Below are 27,185 nucleotides of genomic sequence, written 5' to 3' on the forward strand. Positions count from 1 at the left end.
AGAGGGAATTCTTTTACTTTTGTGGATCAACGGTGTGTTACTTGTGTTACTGAACCTATTAAGAATAATGGCATACATATATTGACTTACACCTACATCAATACACAAGCCACCTGACAGTGTGTGGTGGAGAGCACGCCTGTTACCATTAACCAACCCCCAATCCTCCCCTTCCGCTGTTCTATTCGCGAATGGCTGTTGGATTTTCTCTCTCTTCCATCAGTCCTTCCTGGAAGGGGTCCCAGACTGATGAAAAATACTCAAGAATCAGTCAAACAAGCATCCCACAAGCCACTTCTTTAGTGGATGAATTACATTTTCTTAATATTCTTCCCATGAGTTATAGCCTGGCACCTGATTTTCCTACTACTGTTTTATGTGGTTGTTCCACTTAAGGTCACTCCAGGTAGATACTCAGATATTTTATGGTAGTTACTGTTTGCAGTGAGTTATCATCAATAATGTAGGGATATGGTAACAGATTTATTTTCTCATATATTCACAGTATGTTATATTTATTTACAACCAGTGTAAACTGCCAGTCCCTGCACCATTCACCAAGCCTCTGTAGGCCCTTCTGCAAATTATTACTGTCTTCTGGCAGTGCTACCTTCTTATAGACAACTGTGTCATCTATGAACAGCCTGAAGAGCTCCCAACACATGTTACTAGATCATTTATACACACCATAAACAGTAATGGTCATACCACACTTCCTTTGGGTACTCCCACAATTACCCTTTACATCTGTTGATTCTGCTCCATTAAGAGTGACATGCTGAGTTCTGTCTGCAAGGGTATCCTGTACCCAGGCACAGATCTAGTCCGATACACAATAAGCTCTCACATTTTCACTAAATGGCAGAGCAGGACAGTGTCAAATGCCTTCCTGAAGTAATGAAACAGGGCATCAACCTGAGTGCTGTTGACTACAATGCTGCAGATCTCATGGAGGAATAGAGCAAGCTGAGTTTTGCAGGCTCTCTGCTGTGGAATCTATGTTGACTTTTATAGAGGAGATTTCTCATTCTCCAGAAATGTCAGTTCTCGAGCATAAAACATGTTCCAAAATCCTACAACAGACTGAAGCAAATGATATGCTCATCTGTCCTACAACCCTTCTTTAAAATAGGTATGACCTGCAGTTTTTCCATCCCCAGCAACCTATGTTAAACTGCTGCTAGAATGGCAGCTAGTTCATTCACATAATCTCTGAAGACTCTTACAGGTTTCACACCTAGTCATTATAAAAGGCCACTACAAAGCAGTTGTAGTTATGTTTCCATTTTTTGATCAGTTATCTCAATATCCGCCAATTCGAGAAGCTTGTACATTGATTGAAAGAAGGTGCCGTATTATGATCTTCCTTGGTGAAACTATTTCTGTTGGCTGGTTGGGGCGGGAGAGGAGTGACTGGCGGCAGAGGGAGGGTTGGACATCAAACAATGATGTCATCAATCTCTCAATCCAAGGTGACGCATCCATAAGTAGAGACATCCACCAAGAATGCTTTCTTATCTAGTTGGGAGAGCCATAGCAGTAAAAGTGAGAAGGCTAAAAACGTAATGGTGATCATCTGTTCCATCAGTACTCAAAGCAAGATGAAGGAAATAGGAAAGTAAGCAACTGGTTGTCTATGGGTGTCCCACCCCACAGGTGTCCCACCCCTGGTCCATTACAATCAACACAGCCTACCATTCAACAAAATGTGACACCCAGAATAGAAAACTGGGTGCAGCAGAAAGGAGCCGAGCCAAATCTGAAAGCAATTAAAACAGAGTAAAAGAGGGACAAAACAGTAGTCTGGTCATGGTGGTAGGATCAGGGACACTCCAGACCTAGCTTCCAGTAGGAGACACCCCATTCCGAATCATTCTGACCCTGCTCTGGGGGTAGAATAAAACCTTGTAACTGAGAATGAAAACCACTTTCATGGAAGAAATCAAACAGCAGAAAATCCAGGATGGAATGTAACAATACCAGAGAAAGAAAGTTGCTACTCACTATATTGTGGAGATGCTGAGTTGCGATAGGCACAACAAAAAGATTCACATAATTATAGTTTTTGTCTATTAAGGCCTTTGTCAGCAGTACACACACACACACACACACACACAATTAGCACATCATCATGTGATTTACAGCCTAAGCTGCAACTACTGTGCTGCTTTCTATGTAGGCACGATAACCAGCAAGCTGTCTGTCCGCATGAATGGCCACCGACAAACTGAGGCCAAAAAACAAGTGGACCGCCCTGTTGCTGAACGCACTGCCAAATATGATATCCCTAATCTCAATTACTGCTTCACAGCCTGTGCCATATGGACCCTTCCCACCAACACCAGCTAGCTTGTCTGAATTGTGCAGGTGGGAACTTTCCCTGCAATACATACTATGTTTCCGTAACCCTCCTGGCCTCAATCTTCGTTAGTCACTGTCCTCACCCATCCAGCCCCCTCTGTTCCCATTCCAGCACTACACAACCGCCATTGCACCACCACACCCAGCCTTTTAAATTCTTTTTATTTCTCTCCTTTCTGCTACTTATCCCCTCCCCCTCCACACCTTCTCTCCTGCCCTCCATCTAAGCAGCAACACTTCACTGTCCACCATTCCCACCATACTATCAAATGGTTCAAATGCTTCTGAGCACTATGGGGCTTAACATGTCAGGTCGTCAGTCCCCTAGAACTTAGAACTACTTCAACCTAAGTAACCTAAGGACATCACACACACCCATGCCTGAGGCAGGATTCGAATCTGCGACCATAGCAGTCACACGGTTCCAGACTGAAGCGCCTAGAACCGCTCGGCCACACCGGCCGGCCACCATACTATCCTCCCCCCCCCCCCCCCTTCCCCAGCCTAATTCTTACCCCCACCCAGTCACCACTCCCATCATGCTCTGGTGCTGCTGCTCACAGTGTGGTTTCAGTTCTCTGAGACTGCAGACGTGTGCAAGTTGTGTGTGTGTGTGTGTGTGTGTGTGTGTGTGTGTGTGTGTGTGTGTGTGTGTGCTGCTGACAAAGGCCTTAATGGCTGAAAGCTATAATTGTGCAAAACTTTTTGCTGTGCCTATTTTGACTCAGCATCTCCGTTTCATGGAAGAGACTGAGACCAAAGTTCCAACACCCATGAGCTGTCCGCCAATGTTAGATGCAATGAGTCCACAAGTCCCTACTTAGTACAAAGAGCCGAAAGGACAGGACATTCCACCAAGACAAAAGCTAGTGTCTATAAGGCTCCACAACCACAATGTGGAGGTGACTCATTAGACAAGAGAAAACTGTGGTGTAAGCTGATATGACCAATACAGAGACAACATGGGACTGCAGATTCCTTTTGGGAAAAGCAGAAGGGAGAGCATCATGCTGCAGTGGTTTCCTTGACTGTGTGAAGTTAGTTAGGTGAGGCAGTAGCACAGCAGATGTCATTACATTTCCAATCTAGCAGATACCTCATGTGCTTCTGCAAATCTGCACCTGGGGTCAGCAAAGCAAATGGGGAGTAAGTGCTCCTGGAGCCAAACGGTCAGCCAGTTCATTCCCTGGGCTATCCACATAACTTGGGACCCATAGAAAGACAAGTGAGCGGAAACAAAAGGGTAACAAGAATAGCACTGGTCAATAGCCTGGAGATGCTAACCGAGTCAGTACATATTAAATGGGCCTCACTTGCTTGTGTTTTAATAAGCTGGAGGACTCTGTTCATGGCTGTCAGCTCTGCTGTAAACACACTACACGTTCCCAGCAGTGAATAGCGGCGTTCAGTACTGGCAGCATACATAAAAGCATGTCCCCTCCCCTCCAATCCATTTTTAGAGCCTCCACTGTGAAAGGTGGTAGCACCATGAAACTCTTTAAGAACTGGATGTAATTGGTGCCAGAAAGGCATGGGAACAATAGAGATTTTAGGAGTTTGGAAGAGGTCATTGCTAATCTGTGGCCTGGGCACCATCCAAGGGGGGGGGGGGGGGGGGGTGAAAGAGGAACACAATCCCGGGAGGGGAGATAAGAGATTTGGCAGAGGGAAGTGAGGTGCAATCCAACTGGTAATCCCATCGAAGGGCAGGTACCAGGAGGATGACACCTCTCGTATGTAAAAAGAATGTCTTACAGGGGATGAGCAGGGAATTGTCAGAGACCAAGAGCTGGTACCATCAAATCTGAAGGAGGAAGATACCTGTTTTGGCAAGGGGACTGTCTACGGCACTAGTCCAAAAGGCACCGGTGGCTAGACACATGCCATGATGGTGGACGGGGTCTAACAGTTTTAAACCTGAAGGAGCCACCAAGCCATAAACCAGGCAACCGCAGTCCAGTTGAGCAGAAACTAGGGCCCAGTAAATACAGATAAGAGGAGCCCGAAACGCACCCCCAAGATGTGTGGTCACGGAAGCAGAGAGTGTTAAGTTTCCACCTGCTGTTAATTTTCAGGTGATGAGTATCGGGCAGCGAGGCCAGCTTTTTATAACAAGGAGACCCAAGAAATGGGACTGTGGTACAATACTGAGATGATGGTACAGAAGTGGAGTTCGAAGTCTGAATGAACCATGGTGTGATGGCAGAAATGCATAACTGACATTTTCGAAGGAGAGGTTTGAAAGCTACATGAAAGAGCCCATGCAGAGGCCCATCAGATGGTACCTCAGAGCTGGTGTCCAGCAGTGGCTAACAAGTGGCAGCTGTAACAAACACAAAAAATATCGACATACAACACAGGAGTGACCAGCAGCAGAACAGAAATTACTAACCCATTCATAGCAATGAGGAAAAGAAAAACATTCAACACAGACACATGTGGGCTGTTGATTTCTTGGACCCATGGGGAGCTGTGCCAACTTTAATACAGAACAACCAGTGGGATGAAAACAATCGGTATGGAGCCCTGAAAAGCTCCAGTTGTTGAGGGAGAGTAAACTATGACAATGCCAAGCAGTGTCATACGCCTTATGCTGATAAAAAAAAAAGCTGTGACAAGGTGTCGGCCTTTAGGAAAAGCCTGTCTGACAGTTCTTCCCAACTTAAGCCTACCACATCACACACTACAATCCACAACTCATCTTGTCACCCCACAGCCCACAAAATGGTAGCATTCCACTACATGTTCAACAGAGCTATCCAACTACCATTCTCTGAAGACGTATTTGTACAAGAAATTGAAATAATAAAACAAACAGCTATTGCAAATGGTTATAACAGCTCCTCAGTAGACACCCTCAAACGCTCAATAATGGCAAAGCAATCATAACACACAAAAAAAGAAAATAACATCTTCCATACAATCCCCTTTCTAGGTAACATTTCATATCAGATTGCCAATGGCATCAAATGAAAAGGTATAAGCATATCCTTTACCACAGACGACAAGACTGGACAGAAGTTACCCCACCTCAGCAGCACACAAAACCCACTTTATCACTCACACGTGTGTACAAAACTGAATGTTTGGACTGTGACTGCTTCTACATACACCAGACAGGCAGATTCCTTCAAGAACACAGGGCAGCACTAAAAAACAAAAAAAATACCACATATCAGCAATGGCCACCCACCTGCATGAAACAAAACGCCATGTTAACAACACAAGTGTCAGAATCCTACACATCTCACCAAAAGGCAGAAAATTAAGACATCCTTGAAACACTCCAAATATACAAACACCAAACAAAACAACCTAAATCTATCTTAAATGACAAAAATGACAATATTAGTGATAGTAACTTACAGCGGAGTTTACTAATAGCTGGAATAAAAAATATGACATTTTTCATTGAGAATAATTTTAAATGCTAAAGAATAGAAAGCAAAAGGCTTAAGGACTTTTATCTCATTATATTAACTTGATATAAAAGGAATCTAGAGTAACAACAGTCAAATTGGCTATCGTCTGTCTGCCGCCATCTTAGCAAAAATTTCTCCGCGGCAGTTTTGAATCGAGAATTTTAACAAACATAAATATTGTTAGATATAAATGAATGGAAATAAATGTGCACCGATGGTGCCGAATCTACTTTGAAAGACAGAATTCAACTCAGATTTAATCTTTAAAAACAGTGTTCACAGCGCATTACGTAATATCGATTTCTTATTTGTCAATGTACGAAGCCTCATTATTTCTGACGATTTACATGAAGTATTTTAATAGGAGACATACATCAGTGTTGTGCATGGGTAGTATTCTGAGACTAAATGTTCCCTTGTGCTAGAGAAAAGTGCTTCCATCTTAAGGAACAGTTGTGTAAAACCTGATAAATGATGTGCAATTTAGTGCCACTCAAGCAACTTTACAGACAACATTTCAACACAACGTCAGGAGGAGATTTCTTTAGCAGAATAAAAAAGTAGTAGCCAGGATAATCACTTTTGAGATCAAACGAATTGTTATGCTGACAATCGGGGAAAAAAGGACAGGTATATACACACACGCGCGCGCACATACAATACCCATCCGCACATACACAGACACAAGCAGACATTTGTAAAGGCAAAGATGTTGAAAGACAGGTGAGGTATGAGCGGCAGCAACTTTAAATTAGCGGAGGTTGAGGCCTGGCAGATAACAAGAAGAGAGGATATACTGAAAGGCAAGTTCCCATCTCTTGGAGCCAGCACATCTTGGCACAGTGTTACACTGTCCGGTTTATCTGGATACTTCCCACTAATACCAACCTGTCAGAGCTCCGGAGATGGGAACTTGCCTTTCAGTATATCCTCTCTTCTTGTTATCTGCCAGGCCTCAACCTCCACTAATTTCAAGTTGCCGCCACTCATACCTCACCTGTCTTTCAACAACATCTTTGCCTCTGTACTTCTGCCTTGACTGACATCTCTGCCCAAACTCTCTGCCTTTGCAAATGTCTGCTTGTGTGGGTGTGTGTGGGTGGGTGTGCGCGCGCAAGTGTATACCTGTCCTTTTTTCCCCTTAAGGCAAGTCTTTCCGCTCCCAGGATTGGAATGACTCCTTACCCTCTCCCTTAAAACCCACATCCTTTCGTCTTTCCCTCTCCTTCCCTCTTTCCTGAAGAAGCAACCGTTGGTTGCGAAAGCTTAAATTTTGTGTGTATGTTTGTGTTTGTTTGTGTGTGTATCGACCTGCCAGTGCTTTTGTTTGGTAAGTCACATCATCTTTGTTTTTAGATATATTTTTCCCACGTGGTACGTAGTCACAAAATACTATAAAACGGTTCCGCCACAACATGCCAGACAAAATGTACACCTCGCCACTCTAAATTGATGCGCAGCTCATCGTCGGAGTTCAAAAGAAGGTTTCTGTGAAATATGATACCCTGGATCATATTTACACTCTTATGGGGCATGATGGTTACAGAAACATCCCCCACCTTGCCACAAGTGAGTAATGTTCGTGACTGGGCAGAGGATGCTGTTTTGATCAAGACTGACCCAGATCTCATTTTGAACAAGCCCTCCACCTCCCCGAACTTGTCCTCTAATAAAAGCTCAGCAAAAACTGAGGCTTCATCGTCACTGAAGATTCCCCATCAGCTCTCTAAGATACAAGGTACCAGGGCAAATAAGATCCGCTGCCATGCTTAGCCTGACATTCCTCCCATGGTGTGGCCAGGGAGGGGAATGATTTGGGGTCTTACTTCTGTGTGTTTAATTGAGCTCGTGACTGCTTAGAGACTGCTGGTGTTTCACCACCAGCAAGAGATGATGGACTACGTTTCATCGCATGTCATGCACCCTGATGCCACACTCCAACCAGGGGAGGTGGGATTTGTTAGATTAACTCTGTCAATTCAAGCCAAGTGGTCTGGAGGTAGGTACATGTTGTAAATGGTAATTGTTGATATGTGCACCTGCATTGCTATTGTGCCCAGTAAGGTACAAAGGGAAATCCATTCACAAACAAAAACTGTACGTACAAAATTCAGACCCATCCACATGCCCCCTTAGGACCAGCACAGTTCCAACAGAATGCATGATAACCACAGAGTGTTTGAGAATGGTCACCAGTGAATTGCATTTCTTGGCAAGCAATGCAGAAAAGGAAAGCTGTTGTAGAATGAAATTTTCTCTTCACTGTGGAGTGTGCACTAAAATGAAACTTCCAGGTAGATCAAAACTGTATGTCGCACTGAGACTCAGAACTCGGGACCTTTGCCTTTCACGTGTGTGGCGCAGGCCTGTGCAATCCGCCATCACAGTGTTTGTATCCAGTGCTAGCTGGATGAAGTAAGTGTGCCAGCATTACCCGCAGCCAGTGTCCCGGCCAAGAAATACGAATACATTTGGCTGTTGAAAGCAGAGCTTTGTCCATTTGCATCTTCTCCAATAAACACAAATGTTCTTTATTCAGACCAGCTTGGTGCAGGTGTGCATTCAGTTATCAGTGATAGGACCCTGTACTTGGGCAGATAACATTTGGGTTAATGTTTCTCCAATCTTGTAAGTATTTGCCTTGCAGGTATCAACCAACATAATATATTTTTTTTTTTTATGTAGAGGCTTTCAATGGAAAAACGGAAATGAGTAAACAGCATTGTGGGCCAGAAGTCCCCCATTCGAGAAAGTTTGGCTGCCAAGGGCAACTACTTATTGTATTCAACGACACATTGGACGACTTGCGCACCTAAAGACTGTAGATACAGCAGTTTTGCGAAACGGGGCAGTTCGTTCTGCGCATGTCTTTCACAAGTGAAATCAAACTGGCATTAGTTCAACTGCTACGACAGCAGCAACAGTTTGTGCAATAGTGCTGTTATATATGTTTCATCAATTATTTACAGATTTGCTGGGACCCCCCCCCCCTTGCCCCTTCCACAGCCAATGCTGCCTACATTGACCGCCCCCCCCCCCCCCCCTCCACCAGCTTTTCCACCAATGTCTTTTACCTGACTGGTGTATCCACCGGATCTAGGTGTTCATATTTCTTCTGTGCCTCAGCATATAGCACGAGGTCAATAGATTTGTATTCCTGGATATTCTGTTCTTCCTTGAAAACTGGGCAAACTGGTGAACATGGGGAATTTCGGAAGACCGAATTCTGCATTTCGGCCTTCTCCATTATTTATAATTTCGATGCCATTATGGGTACTTAGTGACTGAACAGATGATTTCGAACCACTTATTGATTTTCTATAAGACCAAAACCTCTTAGGGCTTTTTAGTTACATTGGTTGACAACACTTTGTGAACATTTCTCTCATTGCTCTGCTTGTGCTAATTTTTCCTTTGTTTACTTTTTGTTTGTCAGCTATAGTTTGACATTTCTTGAATCTATGTTTAAGCTCTCTTTGTTTACATATAAGTTTTCTAACATGGTTATTTCCCATTCCTTAAGAAATTTTTGGAACATACTTCTCTAATGCATGTTGTATGATGCTTTTGAATTTTTCTATTTGTGATCCACATCTTTGTCCTCAGCACTGTGTTTGATGTTTACTCATATACTCTGCAAGTTGTATCCTGTCATTCTTGTTAAGCTTTCTTTCATGTCCAACAATCCTCTGCTAGTATATTTCAACACACTGATTTGTTTTATGTTGGAATAAACACCAAGGACAACAAGTTCTGTAACTGCTTTCCATAACATCGTATAATCGGATCTGCCCATTGGTGAGTCACTAAGAAAGCTCCAATTCAAGTAAAATTCACAAACCCAAATTCAAAACACCTAAATAACATTTCTACTATGAAACTGAAGTACTGTGACCTGCTATCCAGTTTATCTTTTCCTACAGTTTTGAAGGTAATACACTGTCTGACAGCATCTTCATCAGTATCCTTGTCACAAATGGCAATCTTCTGAGACACGTGATGTGTGTCATAAAAAAAGGGGGGGAGGGGGGGAATGAAAACTATTCAGCTACACTAGATATGTCTTGTCAATATTAAACAAATACAAAGATTTCCATTTTTCACACCCAGACTATATCAGAAGTCACTGAATAGTGGAAAAATTTAAAAATTTTAAATCAAATTGATGAATGTAAACCTGGCACTACAGTCAAAGATAAATTGCACAGCTGTTTCGTGGTGTTCAATCTGCATGGAAAACTGTGATGGTGGAACAAACTTTTATCACTAGTATTTGGCTGGCAAGTGGCTTAACTGGTAGAAGCATAATGTTCTTGATCACAAGACTATGTACCAACATTCTGGGTTAAATTCTAACTCAACTGTTGATGGAGTGAGGCATGTGATAATGTTGATCGTAATCCTTTCCTTAGATATGGGTGTTGAGTTTGGCAGGCCCCTCTTTGTTATTCAAGTAAGCCTGGCACTACACAATGGATTGGTTGGTTGGTTGGTTTGTTTGTTGGGAAAAAAAAAGACAGCACAGACAAGTCATTAAAAGATCGGTCAAAACAAAGTGTTAAAACCAAGAAATGAAAAACAATAAAGAGAAGAAAATAGTGGAAAGAGCAGAGACAAGCTGCCCAATGAGCAGAGGCTGACAAGGAACCCTTGGGGTGGAGATGAGGTTGCCCCCACCAGACCCTCACATTGTCAATGAGGCCAAAAAGCCCTACATTACAGGGATGAATATAAATCACCTTCATGGGCAAAATGTAGCACCAGATCAGCTGATTTGGCATTGTCTGCTGGCACCAGATGGAACGTGTCAGGAAGATTAAGATGCCACCTCAAAGCAGCCAAATTAGGGCAGTCTATGAGTAAGTGGGCCACTGTCAGGCGGGCTCCGCATCAGCAGTGAGGGGGATCCTCACGTCTGAGAATGTGGCCATGGGTCTGCCAAGTAAGGAGAATGCAGAGGTGACAGGACAGTGAATTCCCTGTGAGAGGCACACAGCAAGAACTGCCATACATTTGTGGTCTCCTTGATTTCATCAGTTTGTTTGGAGAGATCACGGCAGACCATTGTGAGTTCCAGACTTCCAGCAATCTATGGTGTATAAAAGACCAAAGGTCCGATTCTGGGGTGCCCATTTCCAAAATTGGCATCCTGGTGGCCAGCCTGCCCAACCGGTCAGCTCATTTATTTCCCAAAATCCCAACGTGACTGGGGGTCCAAACGAAAATAAATAGCCATCCAGCTGAAGTCAGAGACATGATCCTGAATAGCCATAACCACTGGATGAGGAGAGCAGCACTGGTCTATATCCTGAAGGATGCTAAGGGAGTCACAACAGATTACGATACTCTTGCCAGTGCAGAAACGAACATGGCTGAGGACTAGTTTAAAGGCTGTCAATTCAGCAGTGAAGACACTGCAGCTGTTTGGCATAGAGTGGATTTCACTACACCATACATATGTGTATGCAAAGCCTGTTCATCCGTCAACTGTTGAGCCTTCGGTGAATACCACTTCTGAAACCAGATACATCTCAAGGAGTGCCAAGAACAGGCAGTGAAAAATCATGGAGTCAATGTAATCTTTTGGATCAAAGGACACTTCGAGACAAATTGAAGGTTGGGGCACAAGCCATGAGGGCAGATGTGATGTCTCCCTGACCAGAGACGACAGTGGAGGAAGTTGCAATTTCCAACAGACACACTCAAGGTGTGCAGCAATTGTAAACCCACTTCTGGGTCATTGGAGTGGGGTTTGGAGCATCTTTCCAGGTTGGTTGGTTGGTTTGTTTCTTTATAAGGGGGAAAGAGACCAAACTGCAATTTCATCAGTCAGTTGTTCCCAGTAGAACTATTACCCAAGAGAAAGAAGAAGACAAAGAAGACGTATAGCACAATAACAGGGGAAAAGAAGAACCAAAAGAATGACAGAAGGGCAACAAACACTACAGAGGAGAAAACAGGTCAAGAAACCACAGAGAGATGCAAGAAACAGGGAGAAGAGATTAAAAACAAGAAAGCAGATTACCTTGGCTGGCTGACCACAACAATAAAAAAGGAGAAGTCAGCAACTCTGAAGACCTAGGGTGGAGGACACAGAGGGACAAAGGATATGCGCTAAAACTCAGATCAAATGATAAAACCCACCCTCACGAATAAAACTTAAAACTAAAGCTGCTTTTGAGGCACTGTCGCCCAGCACCGAAGGTAAGGTGCTGGGAAAGTCCGCCACAGAGCAGCTGAAAATTGGCAGTCCAGCAAGAGGTGGACAACTGTCATTTGAGAGCCACAGCAACACTGAGGTGGGTCCTTGCGACGGAGGAGGTAACCATGTGTGAGCCACATACGGCCAATGCGGAGCTGACAAAGGACAACCTATTCCCTGTGAGAAGGCCACAGGGAAGACTTCTTCTAAATGACACACAGTTTGTTCTGCATACTGTTATGCCACTCTGTCTCCCAAAGCCGAAAAACCTTGCAGCATAAAACAGAATGCAGGTCAGTTTCAAAAATGCCCATCTCCAGGAGCAGTTTCAACATAGCCTGTTTGGCCAGCCTGTCGGCAAGTTCATTGCCTGGGATTCCGACGTGTTCTGGGGCCCACACAAACACCACTGAACGACTGAAATGTTCCAGGGCAAGGGTGGACTCCTGGATGTTCCCTACCAAAGGATGGCGAGGGTAGGGCTGGCTGATAGCTTGTAAGCTGCTCAGGGAGTCAGAACAGAAGAAATAACTCTCCAGAACAGGGATGGATGTACTGAAGTGCACGAGATATGGCCACTAAGCTCTACAGTGAATACACTGCAGCCATCGGGTAAGGGATGCTGTTCAATACGGCCTCTGGAGACATAGACGAAGCCAAAATTACCATCAGCCATCGGTGTAAACAACTTCAGAGCCCCAGAACACATCAAGAAAGCGGTGGGGTAACGGAGTCCTCCAGGCCATGCAAAAGGTCCAGACAAAGCTTCAACCGAGGTGTACACCATGGAGGTGTATGTGAAGGGACCTCAAGCATAGGTGGTAAAGGGAAGGACTCCACTTCGCAAAAGAAAGGATCGCACACTTTGGGTGGAAAAAGGAGAACTACTGGCGAGCAGTTGTGCACGTCGGATACGAAATGGAGGGATTCCGACCTCCACCATGACACTGGTCACCGGACTCGTTCTAATGGCTCCCGTCACTAGGCAAACGCCATAGTGGTGCACTGGGTCGAGTAAACAATGCTCAGGGTGCCGCTGAACAGTAAACCAGACTCTCATAGCCAAGGCAGGATTGAATAAGGGCTCTGTAGAGCTGCAGCAGCATACAGCGATCTGCACCCCAGTTGGTGTTGCTCAGGCAACAGAGGGCATTGAAGTGCTGCCAGACTTCCGCTTAAATTGACGAAGGTGAGGTAGCCAAGCCAATCGTGCGTCAAAAACCAGTCCTAAGAATCAATATGTCTCCACTACAGTGAGTGGATCATCATTAAAAAAGTTCAGGTCCCGTATGAATGGTACGACACTGACAGAAGTGCACGACACATGACGTCATGGCTGAAAACTAGAGGCTGTGGGCTAGAGCCTGTAACTGTGCCTTGTGAATGGCTCCCTGTAGGCACTGCTCAACGAAACCAGTACTTGAGAAGCAATACGAAATGCAGAAGTCATCTGTATATAGAGAAGGGGAGACCGACAGCCCTACAGCTGCTGCAAGACTGTTAATGGCCACTAAAAAATAGAGATACACTCTATACGGAGCCCTGCGGAACGCCATTCTCTTGAATATGGGGGGAACTATGGGAGGCACCAACTTAGACATGGAAAGTACGGAGTGGAAGAGAGTTTTGGATAAAATTCGGGAGCCAGCCCTGGAGACCCCACTCATACAGTGTGGCAAAGATACGATGTTGCCAGGTCATGTCGTATGCTTTACCTAAGTCAAAAAAGACGGCAACCAGGTGTTGGCATCTGGGAAACGCTGTTCAGATGGCAGACTCAAGGGGCACACGATCGTCAGTGCTACAGTGACCCTGGCAGAAGCCGCCCTCACATGGAGCCACAAGGCCACGTGACTCCAGGACCCAACCCAACTGCCAACACACCTTATGTCCCAGCAGTTTACAAAGAACCTCAGTGAGGTTTATGGGCCAATAGCAATCCACATCGAGCAGATTTTTATAGAGTTTCAGCACCAGAATGACGACGCTCTCCTGCCATTTGCAAAGGAAAGACACCATTGCACCAGATCCAGTTCAAGATGACTAGGAGATATTGCTTGTAGTCAGGTGAGAGATGTTTAATCATCTGACTGTGAATCTGATCTGGCCCAGGAACTGTGTCAGGGCAATGTTCAAGGGTACTGAGGATCTCCCACTCTGTAAATGGGACTGTGGCATGTAGTGAACGAGAGGAATTTCCTTTCCAACTGCTGTTTGAGGGTGCGAAAAGCTGGAGGGTAGTTCTCTGATGCAGAGGCTCGAGTACAGTGCTCAGCAATCACATTTGTTTCAGCAGAGAGCATGCCATTGATGTTAACACCTGGGACACCTGTTCAGTTCTGGTACCCAAAAAGATGTCTGATCTTCATCCAGACTTTGGAAGGTGATGTATGGCACCCAATGGTCGACACGTATCTCTCCTAACACTCCTGTTTCCATTGTTTTATAAGCAGGAAAACGTGGGCACGGAGTCACTTAAAGACCATTAGGTGCTCTAGGGAAGGGTCGCTGTAGGGCTTGCCGGCGCTCTTTAATTGCCTAAGCAACTTCCAGTGACTACCAAAGGACTGTGTCACTGGGAGCAACCTAGAGAATGAGGAATCATATTTTCTGCCGCAGAAATTATCGTTGCAGCGACCTGCTCAATTACAACATTGATGGCAACACATAGGGAAGATTCAATGGTGACAGCAGAGATGAAGGCTACCCACCTGGTGCTACCCCATAAGGGGTTACAGGCATTAAAATATCCAAAAAGTAGGAAAGGTTTAGGGAGTTGATCAATCAGTGCAGCCAATATGTTCACGGGTATTGCACCATCTTTAGGGAGATATACGTTTCAGACAGCTATTTCCTGCATTGCCCGTACCCTACAGCCACAGCTTCAAGAGGAGTTTGAAGGGGCACAGTTTCACAACATACCAAATTGAACTTGCTACAGTTCTTGTATTATCCCCTTTAGCCTCGAAGGGCAGGGGTCCACATTGCTGTGAACCAGGTTTCCTGGAGGGCAATGCAGAATGCAGGTGTAAAGCTTAACCATTGCCGTAGCTCAGCCAGGTGGTGGGAAAAACTGCTGCAGTTCCATTGGAGAATGACATGATCGTGAGGGACTGGGAAGGCATGAAACACTGAATGAGGCAGTCTGTGCTTAGGGTCACCTGCTGCCACCGACCCATTTCTTGAATAGGCTATATCCATTGTGTCTGAGGGTCTGGCGAGACATAAGTCCTTGGCAGATGCCAGAATCTTCACCTCAACCTCAGACACAGAGCTTGTAGGCAGCAGTGGTGTGGGTGCCACTGCAATTCCTTTGGTTTTGGGGGTCGTCTTTATGGATTTCTCTCACTGATACTTGGGTTTCTCTTGCTGGGAGAACTTCACTGATTCTGTCTCCGGGATGGAGGATGATCATGAAGCCCTACAACCAGCTGCCTTTGGGCACTTCAGCCACTGGCATGTGTCATCTTTCCCACTAGCAGAGACCTGGGAAGGGAGTGACCCAAAGGACCCCTTTCAACTGAGAGAAGTCGAAGAAGACTTACACTTCTCCAGCTGGTAAGTGGGGACTGGTGTCTCAGACGGTTGGGGGGACAGTGCTCCCGAGGTAGGTGGTGCGGGAGCAACAGTGAGGGAAGTGCCCCTCAACATCAAGGGGGCAGGTGTAGTTTTTCAGCTCTGAGAGCCGACTGGAACTCGCATAACTGATGGGACTACAACTGTTCTCATAGTGGCAGCAAAGAGGAGGTCACAGCCAGAGGATGTAGGCGTTCAAATTTCCTCCTGGCCTCAGTGTACGTCAGTTGGTCCAGGGTCTCATATTCCATGATTTTCCTTTCTCGTTCTGGTGAGCAAGGGGAATGATGCTCTCCACAGCTGACACAGATGGGAGGCAGGGCACATGGAATAGGATGGACATCCACAATCTTGACATGTGATGCTGGAAGTACAGCAGGAAGACATATGCCCAAACTTCCAGCACTTAAAGGGCCGCACTGGGGGAGGCATATATGGCTTGACATCATGGCGGTGATGTGTCATCCTCGAAGGCCAAGATGAAGGCACCGGTGGCAACCTGATTATCCCTTGACTGGGCAGAGGATGCCGTTTTTATTGAGACTGATCCTGACCGCATTTTGGACAAGCCCTTCACCTTCCCAAACTTGTCTTCTAAATGCTATACAAAAACTGAGGCTTCATTGGCACAAAGGAGGCCCCATCAGCTCTTGTACATAAGAGGTAGCGTGGTGAGTAAGGTTAGCTGCCATCCTTAGCCTGCCGCTCCTCCCATGGTGTGGCCAGGGAGGGGAATGATTTAGGATCATACTTCCTTGCATTGTACTGAGACTTGGAACACTTCGAGACTGCTGGAGTTTCATCACCAGAAGTGATGATGTGGCACGCTTAATTGCGCATCATCTGCCCTTACGCCACCCACTGTGACCATGGGACCTCCCCACAGGCACCACCCAGCTGCAGCAAAGGCCACCTGGCAGGATGGCCACTGCTGGGAGGCCTGATGCCCCAGGGTGACGTGCATCCACTCCTTGGCATACGTGGGGAGTTAACAGCGCAGACATCAGCAGAGCAATCCCTGTGTAGTAAGGGAGCTACAATCAACAGGGTACATGGCAGCTCCACCACAACGGACTGGCTACCATGCTGGATATGATGTGCAAAGAATTCCACGGTCATCATTGGTGCAGAAAACTACACTGTGTAGTCGGTGAAGGAAAACACACTCAAGAAGGTGTCCTCGCTCTAGAGATGGAGGATGAGCAGGACTGCAATGCCACGACGCGAAAGTGGGCTTAAGATCTCAATGTACAATGGACAAGATGCACCATGTAGGGTGCCTTTCCCATTTTGGCTCGCTCTTCGGGAAAATTTTGAAAGATTGATGTCAAACCCTACAGGGGACTATCACAACGGCCGAAATGTGAGAGACTCCTTTTACTCACCTCTTACAATAGGCAGGAATACCTCGGACCTATTCTAACCCATGGGGCCACAGGAGGGGAAGGGGGGGGGGTGGCTTTCCAGGGAAATGGACGTAATAGCTGTCATGTTCAGGAAAGCTACAAAAGCATATAGTGTAATTCAGCAGCTGTTGTTGGCACCTGATAGGTAATGGAGGGACTCCAGCCTTAACTAGTAGGGTGTTAAGAATTTTAGTTCAGAAGGCTCCTGTCACAAGTCAGACCCCACAATGGTGAGTGGCGTCCACTACCTGCAATGCTAAGGGTGATGCTGAACCATACGCAACACCCCCATAATGAAGACAGGACAGAATCAGAGCTCTGTAGAGTCGCAAAAGGATAGAGAAATCTGCTCCCCAGTAAGTCTTCCTGAGGCAGCATAGTGTACTGAGGTGTCACCAGCATTTTAACTTGAGTCAGCTAAGGTGGGGCAGCCATGTTAGCTGAAAATCTAAGATCAGTGCCAAAAAGTGGTGTGTCTCAACTACATGCACTTATTGATCACCTCGGGAAAGCTCTGGGTGTGAATGGGCAGTACAAAGGCGACAGCAGTGCTTAACATGAGTATTGGCAGCTGAAAACTGAAAGCCATTGGTGAGAGCCCATGACTGCACCTTTCATATAGCACCCTGTAGGCGATGATCGGCAACAACAATAAAAGCTAAGATCATCAACATACAAAGAGGGCAATACCAAAGACCGCACAGCTGCCACTAGACAATTGATGGCCACAAAAAAAGGGGGATACTCAGTGCAGAGCCCTGCGGCACAACTTTTCTTGGATGGGGGGCGGGAGGGGGTTACTGAGAATCACCCACTTCAATCCAGAACATACAGTGGGACAGGAAGTTATTGGCAAACATCAGGAGTGGACTCTGGCGATCCCAATCATGTAACATAGTAAGGATTTGATGATGCTATGTCACGTCATAAGCCTTCTGTAGGTCAAAAAACTTAGTGGTGAGACACTGCTGATGTGCACATGTCGTCTGGGTGGTTGACTCCAGGTACAGCAAATTATCAGCAGTGGAGTGGTCTTTGCAAAAACTGTCCTGAGATGCAGCCGAAATGCCCCAAGAAATGAGGAGACAATGCAGGCACTTGCTAACCATGCAGTCTAGCAACTTGCAGAGAATGTTGGTAAGGCTGACTGGGCAAAAGCTGTGTCTCTAGAGGGTTCTTACCCAGGTTCAGCACCAGAACTATCATGTCACTGAGATGTGAACTCACCCTCATTACAGATCTGATTGAAGAGGGAAAGGACGTGATGGTGACAATCCACAGAGAGATGCATCATGATTTGGTTGTGGGCATGGACTGGCCCTGGGGCCATATCAGGGAAATTGGCTACAGCACCCAGGTGGTGGTTAGTAAGAAGTAAGTGCTTCTGCTCCACCTGCTGTTTTATAAGCCGAAAGGTGGGGCAGTAGTTCTCAGATGCAGATGCCTGAGCATAATGCTCAGCAATATGTTTGGCGACAGTGTCTGGATCAGTATAAATGGCACCATCTAAAGAAATACTTGGTACAACTGCAGGTGACTGGAAGCCATAGAGGCATCTGACCTTTGTCCATACCTGTGATGGAGAGGTATGTAATGCAATGGTGGACACATACTGTTCCCAGAATTTGTGCTTTCATCATTTTATGAGGTAGCTGATGCAGGCATGGAGTCATTTAAACGCACTAAGGTGCTCCAGTGCAGAGTGCCGCTTATGGCATTGGAGAGCCTGCCTACGGTGTCTATTGGCTCCAGCAATCTCTAGGGTCTACAAGGGCTCCGTCTTCAGATAGGGGGATCCCGAGGAAGAGGTGACAGTTTGGTTGGCTGCCCCATGAATGGCTGCTGTTGTATGCTGAACAGCTGCAACAATACTACCTTGTGATGGGAAGCTAAGGACTACAGCAGAGGTGAACCCATCCCAGTCAGTGTAACTGAGAACCCATCTCAGTATACAACCAAGGGAGTAACAATGAGGGAAGGACAGTACCACACAGGTCATTGTGGACCCTCTACAGGACGAATGGTAGAATCCAGTGTGGCCAAAGGAGCGATCAGTGGCTGAATAAGTTTCATACACCACAATGAAGCGTGTGAGGGCACCAGAGCTCAAGAGACATTGCAAATGGTAAAACCACTTAAAAACGGGTATCAGGGAGTGGCCCATTTCACTTGTACACACCGATAATTTGGTAAGTTGGATGATTAGGTAATTGTTGGATGGTGACACCTAACTGTGAGAGAGTTTCTACCATCTGAACTGAAGGGGGAAGATCTCTGCTTTGGCAAGGAGACTGTCTAAGGGACTAGTCCAGAAACTGTCAGTGGCCAGTCACACTCTATGATGATTGGACAGGGTCCAATAGACGCCAAAGCTGAAAATGCTGCCAAGGCATAAACCTGGTAACCATTGTTCTAACAGGATGACACCAGGGCATGGTAAATACTGAGGAGAGTAGCACAATCAGCATCCAAAGAGGTGTGGACAAAGAAGCACACAGCTTTCGGATGCAGCCAGTCTTAAGTTGATGAATATGTGTCAGCCACGTCAACTTTTTATCAAATAATAGTCCCAAAAGTAGGGACTCTGTACTGGTGTCAAAGCTCTGGACACCCAAGTACAGTTTCAGATCAGGATGGACCATGGTACAATGATAAAAATGTAGGAGTTGCATTTTCACATAGGAGAACTGGAAGTCATGGGAAGTGCGACAGGAAAAACCCTGCAGATGGTGCCTTTTGCCAACTCTACAGACTGGGAGCTGCAGTAAATATGAAGCTTCAACATACAGCAGGAGTGGTACGACAAAGCACACTAGCCCACTGATAGTGATGAGAAAGATTAATACTCAGCTTCAAACACTGCAAAACACAGTTCTCTTGCAACCCTTGGGAGCTGATTGGTGTACTACTGGGATAAAAACTGATAGTAAGCCTTGAAAATCTCAATAATAGAGGGTAAGTAAAATGTGATGGCACCAAGTGATGTCGTTTGACTTATGTCATGAAAGACTGCAATGAGGTGCTGGGATTTAGGAAAAGCCGAGTCCAACCTAATCAGATGGGTGGTTGTGAAACATCCTTCTCATAAACTGCACTGATAGGGGGACGAAACACCCCAATATTCAAGAACCCAACATAAAAACACTTTCTTCCAAATACATTTGAAGGTCCAGAATAGATGGATCTTTTAGTCAGATGTTGGATCATATTATGAATCAAATGAGGGCCTGGGGATGTATCGTGTAACAAGTCTAGAGCCTGATGGAGTTCCCAATCACGAAAAGCTTTATTTTATGATTTGCTGTAACAGAGAAGTGGGGGGGGGGGGGGGGGGGGGGAGGGGGAGTGGCTATAGAGATGCCCACAGCTTGACTTTTATACATTCAAAAAGGTAGCTGCATTAGAAGAGAATGCCAACACTGTCACAAAGTGGGACAGAAGGCATTCAGTGTGAACACACACAGCATGAAGTGGTACACCTTTTCCAAGCAAGAGATGTAGCACACCCAGCATTCCTTCTTATACCATTTAATTAGATAATACGCCATAGCATAAAGCCACTTAAAAGTGAAGACAATGGGTCTGCAGACGATGTCACTCGAGATATTGCAGGGGCCTTACACTATCCTGAAAACGTGTTGCAAAGTCTGACTCACCATGGCACCAACTAGCAGCAGAGGGAGGACCTGCAGAAAGGGAATAGCAGTTCCAGTGACATGCATGATCATGTCCCAGACATCTCCCACAATCTTGTCACAGCAATCTGACAGAATGGCCTTAGACAGCAGCAGAAGTATACAAATACCAGTTGGCTCTTCGTAGAGCCTGACACGGTACTTGGTCCATCAGTCAGTAAAAAGGAAGTGTCAGCATTACTAGAAAGTGGCCACTGTCACAAAGATGGCCATGTAGCGACCACTGTAGTAACAAATCCATGGGATTGGGGGAAGAGACCGCAAGGCCAACAGTCCAAAATGTGCTATGGGGAGTGCTGAAGTGGGTAGGAGCACTGTCACTGAGGAGAAGTAGCATTTCCCCACAGATGGTGGTGGTGTACATTTAAGTCCACAAGCAGTGGGAAAGAGGGGGAGAGTAGTTGAATTGCTTTGGTCATCTCAAGAGAGTGCCCTGTCAGGAGGTAAATAAAAGTTACAAATGGTGATCGCTACTGACATTTGCACTTCCACTGCTATTACTTACAATGTTGAATGGAGGGGAATTCAGTCAATGAAAACATCTGCACAAATCAATGTACAGACCTCTCCAGATGCTCTCTGTGGCAATGTGGTTCCAACAGAATGCACAATGCACATTAATCTCAGAGAGTTGGGGAATAGTCATCATTGAAGTTTGTTTCTTGGAAAGAAATCAGTTTAGTTTTAGCAAGTGCCAGTAGTATCCATTGCAGTTCCATGGAATCATCATGTTGAGGGTGTCCTCATTACGTGTTAAGGGGGCCAGGAGGCAGGTCACGACCCAGGATTATTGTCTACATGAGAGGGGTGGAGAATATCAATGAACATCTGTTCAGTCAGACAGTTCTGTGGCATGTATCTTGCAGCATGAAGCCTAGAAGGTCACTGAAGAAGTCACGTCCAGAGATTTCTCCTTCCCCTCTGCACCCACCCCTTTCACAACTTTTGGCAGTCACAATTTAACCACTGTGAGTGAAGGAATGGAAGAGGAATGGGCAGACCACGGTTCCCTCAGCCACTGGTTGGTGCAGAACCTACAATCTGTGGATTTCCAGGAAGGAAGCCCGTCACCAATAGATGCTAGAGGAGGATGCTGCTTCACCAGCCAGGTGCAGAATGGTTCCTGAAGATGGTGCCACAGGAATCACAAGAGGGGAGTGACTATTGTCTCCTTGGTCAAGTTTATTTGCACGATTACAGGATAATGATGTCAGGGGGGTAAAAATACACCAGGTCCAGCTAATGATCTGAACATAGGCCTTGATTTATATCACTGAAACTGGATACAACCTATCACATTTTTTCTGATCTTCAAAATATGAGAGGTGATCCTAACCGCTATTCCTAGATTTTGCTTTCTTGAGTAGATTAGCACACTTCAGGGATTAAAGGAAATAATTGTACCCACAACTGACTCAGACAGGTGGTAGTGCACATGCCATTTTTGTGAAGTGGTCAGTTTGTCTGCAAACTCATTTAAACCAAGTTCATTAGAAGGACCACGTTCTAAACCAACTAAAAAAAAAAGTATGGTTTTTAAGTGTGAGCACATAAGGCCCTAAAACTGACAACACAATGAAGGTGCACTAAAATATGGCCATATTCAACTAATATTAAAATTATATTGGACAGCTTTTATTATCTACATTTGTGTACTACTCTCTGGTAATACGAAAACTCCTGATGACCAGGAAATGAGATTGTGAAAGCAACTGCTAGTAAGCAGTCTTTTTTTAGTTTTTAAACACCTCTAAAGCATTTAACCCTACAAAATTCTTTTTATGAAAAATGAAATAGAATAAAGAATCCAATAAAAGGATAGTTTTTATCCTTTTTGTTGCTCTAATAACCTGAGCTAATCACGTTTGAAAAGTGTAATGTTTTGTGCACTGTTTTATAAAAAAATGCTTCCCAAAAAATCAGCCTCTTGTGTTGAACTGTGCCTTACACAATAAAAATGTCCATGATCGATATCATAAAGTATTTAATTCTCTCTAAAATGTACACAATGGGATTTTCTTTTGCAAACTTAGTGATGAACTTAACAGGAAGTTTGCATTTCATCACTATTGAACAAATATACTAACTGTAGCCGTAACTATTTAATTGAATAATTTAATGTGGAAAATATCACAAGGTACACAATGCTCACAAAATTCCACATTACTAATTACTTGGGTCTAGTGAAGCAGGGGATACAACCCGTCGACTTTGACCAATAACGTCATACATTAGTCATAGATAGTAATGTCTTCACTTCGAGGCATCGATAATAAAACAGTTCTGTGTTCCGGATAAGTGCTGTCATTGTACATTAAAATAATTATTCGCAATGATACTGAGATAATTTGGAGTATTAGTTTGTTATTGTAGAACAATTTTTAGTGTCTTATTTTCGTTTATAGGAATGGGTTTGTCTGTTTGTGGGTATTTAATATTCTTTACTGTCTGTCTAGGCAAGCTTCGGTTATTCCTCGATATTTTCGTGTGGTAAGTTCACTTTTCCATTTGCTTCTTTCACGGTATTTCACTATTTTGACATTTCACTGTTTTATTCCACGATACATGTATTTTCGTGTTGTGAAGTATGTAATAGAAATTTCTCAGCTGTCGATCTTCTTTCATTTCCCAGCACTAATATCAGTGCGACATTTTCAAATGTGTACTTGCTATATAACAGGTGAAACCCCCGACACAACTAAAATTTGATCCCGCCCTTCATTTCACCTTTACACTGATGATACAACTAAAATTTGTATCCTGTCCTTCACTTCTCCTTTACACTGACGCTATATATGTCAATTGGTGAGCAAGATACAAATGTTGCGTACAGCTACGTAGCTCAAGTAACGAATGGGATACTATTAGCGTCCAAGGCATCAAGAAAATTGTAACCCATTGTGAAGTACAGGATACAAATTGTACATGTGTCATCTTGTCTCCGTGTAGTTCAATTGAGGTACAGGTTGCTAATGTAACATACATCTATTTCCACCTTTTCGTTACCAGTGTACATATATAGAGGTCAACGGAAGTCTGGTATAGATATATTACATACGTAGGTCCTTCTGCCATCAGTAGTACTGATATGTACGTAAGAAAAGACTGTTAGTAATACTGGAGACGAAATAAACAACACATCTACAATTTGTATCCCGTGTTCCAATTAGGGTTTACTGAAGCGGAGGATACATCGTTCAAGTGAAGGACAGGACAGTAACGCTAGTGAAAATGAGGAAATCGACTTACAACAAACTCCTATTCCATATTGTACTTAAGCAACACGCTTCGAATGAGCTTTTCATTTGTATCCGGCGTTCATTTACGGTTTAGTGAAGCAGGGGATACATAGTTCAGGTGAACAACCGGACAGCAATGCTAGTTGAAACTAAGAAATCGACGTATGGTAAACTTGTATCCCGTACTCCACTTGAGCAATACAGTTCGAAAGAGTTTCGAGATACAACTGACATACATGTAACGTGATTTATCCTTTGCTACTAATATATTTTACTCATTTATTTCCATTGTATTTTGCGGAGAAATACTAAGATACAAAAACGCGATATAGTTAATGTGAAAATACTACTCGCCCTTATATATGTGAAGTACAGTTTTTCTCTCTTGCATTCCTTTGTAACTGAACATTCTTCTCAGCTCTTTCATCTTTGTAATACATGCTCTCTGGCCAATTCTGACGTCATTGGTCAAAGCCGACGGGTTGTATCCCCTGCTAAATTTGACCCAATTACTTTAACAATCAGCTATATTTCTGTTTCATTCTTCTGAAGCCTTGTTCAAACGACCAGCACTTCACTGTTTTATTTGCAACATACTGAGTGGGCTATTTTGGCTGAATGTAGCTCTTATGTGCTTCGTAAGACCATACAAAATTTATCATCTGAGCTATATTTATGGAATTCTAGTTTTAAGTATTATTTTCATACACAGACTTTTGCTCAATGTTTTATTCTGTTGTTATACAATGTGCATAATGTCACTGAATGGCAATTTGAAGCAACTGTGTTTTGCAAGGAATACTTACTTGATTGGGTAGCAATGGACACAGAAAGGAGCAACTTATATTCCTGCTTAACTGGCTAGGAACCGCAGCATCAAAGTCCAGCAACTTTTCGGGCAAAAAAACGTTCATTTTAATGAATGCAAATAAGAGTTACTAGTCCGATACTGTGAAGCAAAGCTGAACAATATATTAAGTTTGCCTATAATTCTAAGCTCTTCTGCTAACTAAATACAAGAGTAAAAAAAAACTAACTCCTTTGGCAAAAGAAATCATAATGTGAGGACAGGAATATGGACAGTTGACACTCAATCGATAAGACTTGTGCTCTGAAGAAGAAGAATAATAATAATAAGAAGAAGAAACAACTTGTCCATAATACAAAGCCAGGACAGAAAATTTGTCCACCTTGCACGACTGTATTATATAAATATCTGGAAGGAGTTTTATCAGTCTCACCATCACAGTCTGATGAGGACTTCATCTCAAATGAAGACAAACACTAGCTTGCCACTAACTTGCATTTCACCACCGAAACAGTAAGCACCAGAGTTAAGAGCACGAGAAGTAGAAAATTCAAAGAGCAAAGAGTGTGGCTGAAAATCAAATTGCAAATGCCATGGGCGTAAATTGGCAAAATGAACAAGGCAGTAAAAGTAAACAATGTAGAAACTGTGCTGACCATGAACATTTGCTGACTGAACTGAATGGCTAGACACAGAAATCCAATCATAAAGAACAGATACAAATTTTAACCTTAGCACCTACAAGATGGACAATCAGAGCATACCAATGTATTTTGAAGTATCAGAAAGGATGGTAAAGAGTACTCAAAAGCTTAAGGGAGAGAATGGTGTTTTAGCACTTTTTGAAAATCAACAAGGGAGACACTTACAAGCAGATGTTAGTAGAGAGCAAAATTGTTTTGAAGATAATGAATTTGGCAATGTATGTCCTGGAAAAAAGATATTTATACCAGTTAGACCTTCAGGTGCAATAGCATACATGTAGAAAAGATTGTTAATTTGTAATTTACAGGAAATGTATGTGTGCTACAAGAATTGAAATGGGCCAGAAAAAGGATCTCAAAATTTTGTGGACTTAGACCAAAGTAATGATGTGTAACAGTTGAAATGCATGCAGAGAGAGAGAGAGAGAGAGAGAGAGAGAGAGAGAGAGAGAGAGAGCGGGGGGTTGGCGTACATGTTATAAACTTATGCTTAGAGTAGTAGTTATAAGTGAAAATTTAATGGAGCTTCTCAGAAATGCAATTTGCACTGTGGAATCTAAAGGACGCTTGCTACATCACTGAGAAAAATGTCCTGGATCAGAAGCTGTAGCTATTTCATAAGGCACGATCCACTACAAATTAATGTATATAAGCAATGGATCCATACTGATCAGCACACACTGGATTGGACCGATGAGGTTAAAGGGAACAAACTACAAGGCCATCAGTTCCTCCATCCTATACATGTCAAGCCAGGAAGAGTCCTTAGAGAGGAAGGACATGTAAGACAAATCCTAATGAACCTGGCTGTAACTAAGAATCAATAAAACAGAGACAGAGGCAGGAAGAGGAATAAGAGATGAAGGTGAGTGAGCTGCTCCAGCCAGCTGGAAGCCCCCAGGACATGTTGTGCGATTGGAGATACACCCCCCCCCCTCTCTCTCTCTCTCTCTCTCTCTCTCTCTCTCTCTCTCTCTCTCTAACCAGTTGTTTCCTCACCTTCTATAACCACCAGAAATCAAGAAATACTGACAAGTTGATAAAATCTCTGAAAAGAGAACACCAGAGACAGTCGCCCAAAAACAGGTGTTAAAGTATAAGAACGAAAAAGGTGGGAAGAGTAGGAGAGAGGCTGGACAGTTAATAGGCAGGTTCTTACTTGTGTTGAGCTGTTTCGCTTCTAATGGCATTAAATTTTCTTTCATCATCAAAGAAGACACTGAAATGAAGTGTTACAAGGACAGAGGTTTAAATATGGGCACACTCTAGTGGAACTATACTTTAGTTAAACTAGAGAAAACAATTTTTTGGCTACTGAAAAAATAACACTTCAGACCAGCAGAGTCTCTGGCCAAAATTACTGACAGTAGAGAGAGAGAGAGATCAGCATCAAACCTTCAGTCAGGACAATATGCTGTGTGCATTTATGTGAAGGACTGGTGGATTGGAAGTATCTGTGAGACTTCTGCTGAGCAAGAGGATGCTTTAATAAGCTTTGTTCTCCAACATGACCCAGTTGGCTACCAAGAAATGAAAGGTGCTGCGTTCCAGAACAGCACATTATTGCACTTGTTCCAGCACAATCAGTGATTTCGTTTGGATAGCAGTAAAGTTTTGCTCATAACATTCAACAGCAAATTAATGAAAGCTCTTAGAAGTTCAAGTAACTTTAAGTAAACATAAACTTGGTATCCTAAGAAAGATTCCATTCAGCTTTGGCCTCTGCCAAAGAAATAGGTCATCAGGATGGAGATCCTATGTAAAGAAACCCG

The 27,185-nt window shown here is 44.0% G+C and overlaps 1 protein-coding gene across 1 annotated transcript in view; it reads right to left on the reverse strand.

The window, feature by feature from the left end:
* LOC126271896 (F-box only protein 33) overlaps window positions 1-27,185 on the reverse strand; it is a 96,470-nt gene that overhangs the window by 64,769 nt on the left and 4,516 nt on the right. The window lies entirely within an intron of this gene.

Source organism: Schistocerca gregaria, chromosome 5 (genome assembly GCF_023897955.1).
Source record: "Schistocerca gregaria isolate iqSchGreg1 chromosome 5, iqSchGreg1.2, whole genome shotgun sequence".
Classification (NCBI taxonomy): Eukaryota; Metazoa; Arthropoda; class Insecta; order Orthoptera; family Acrididae; genus Schistocerca; species Schistocerca gregaria.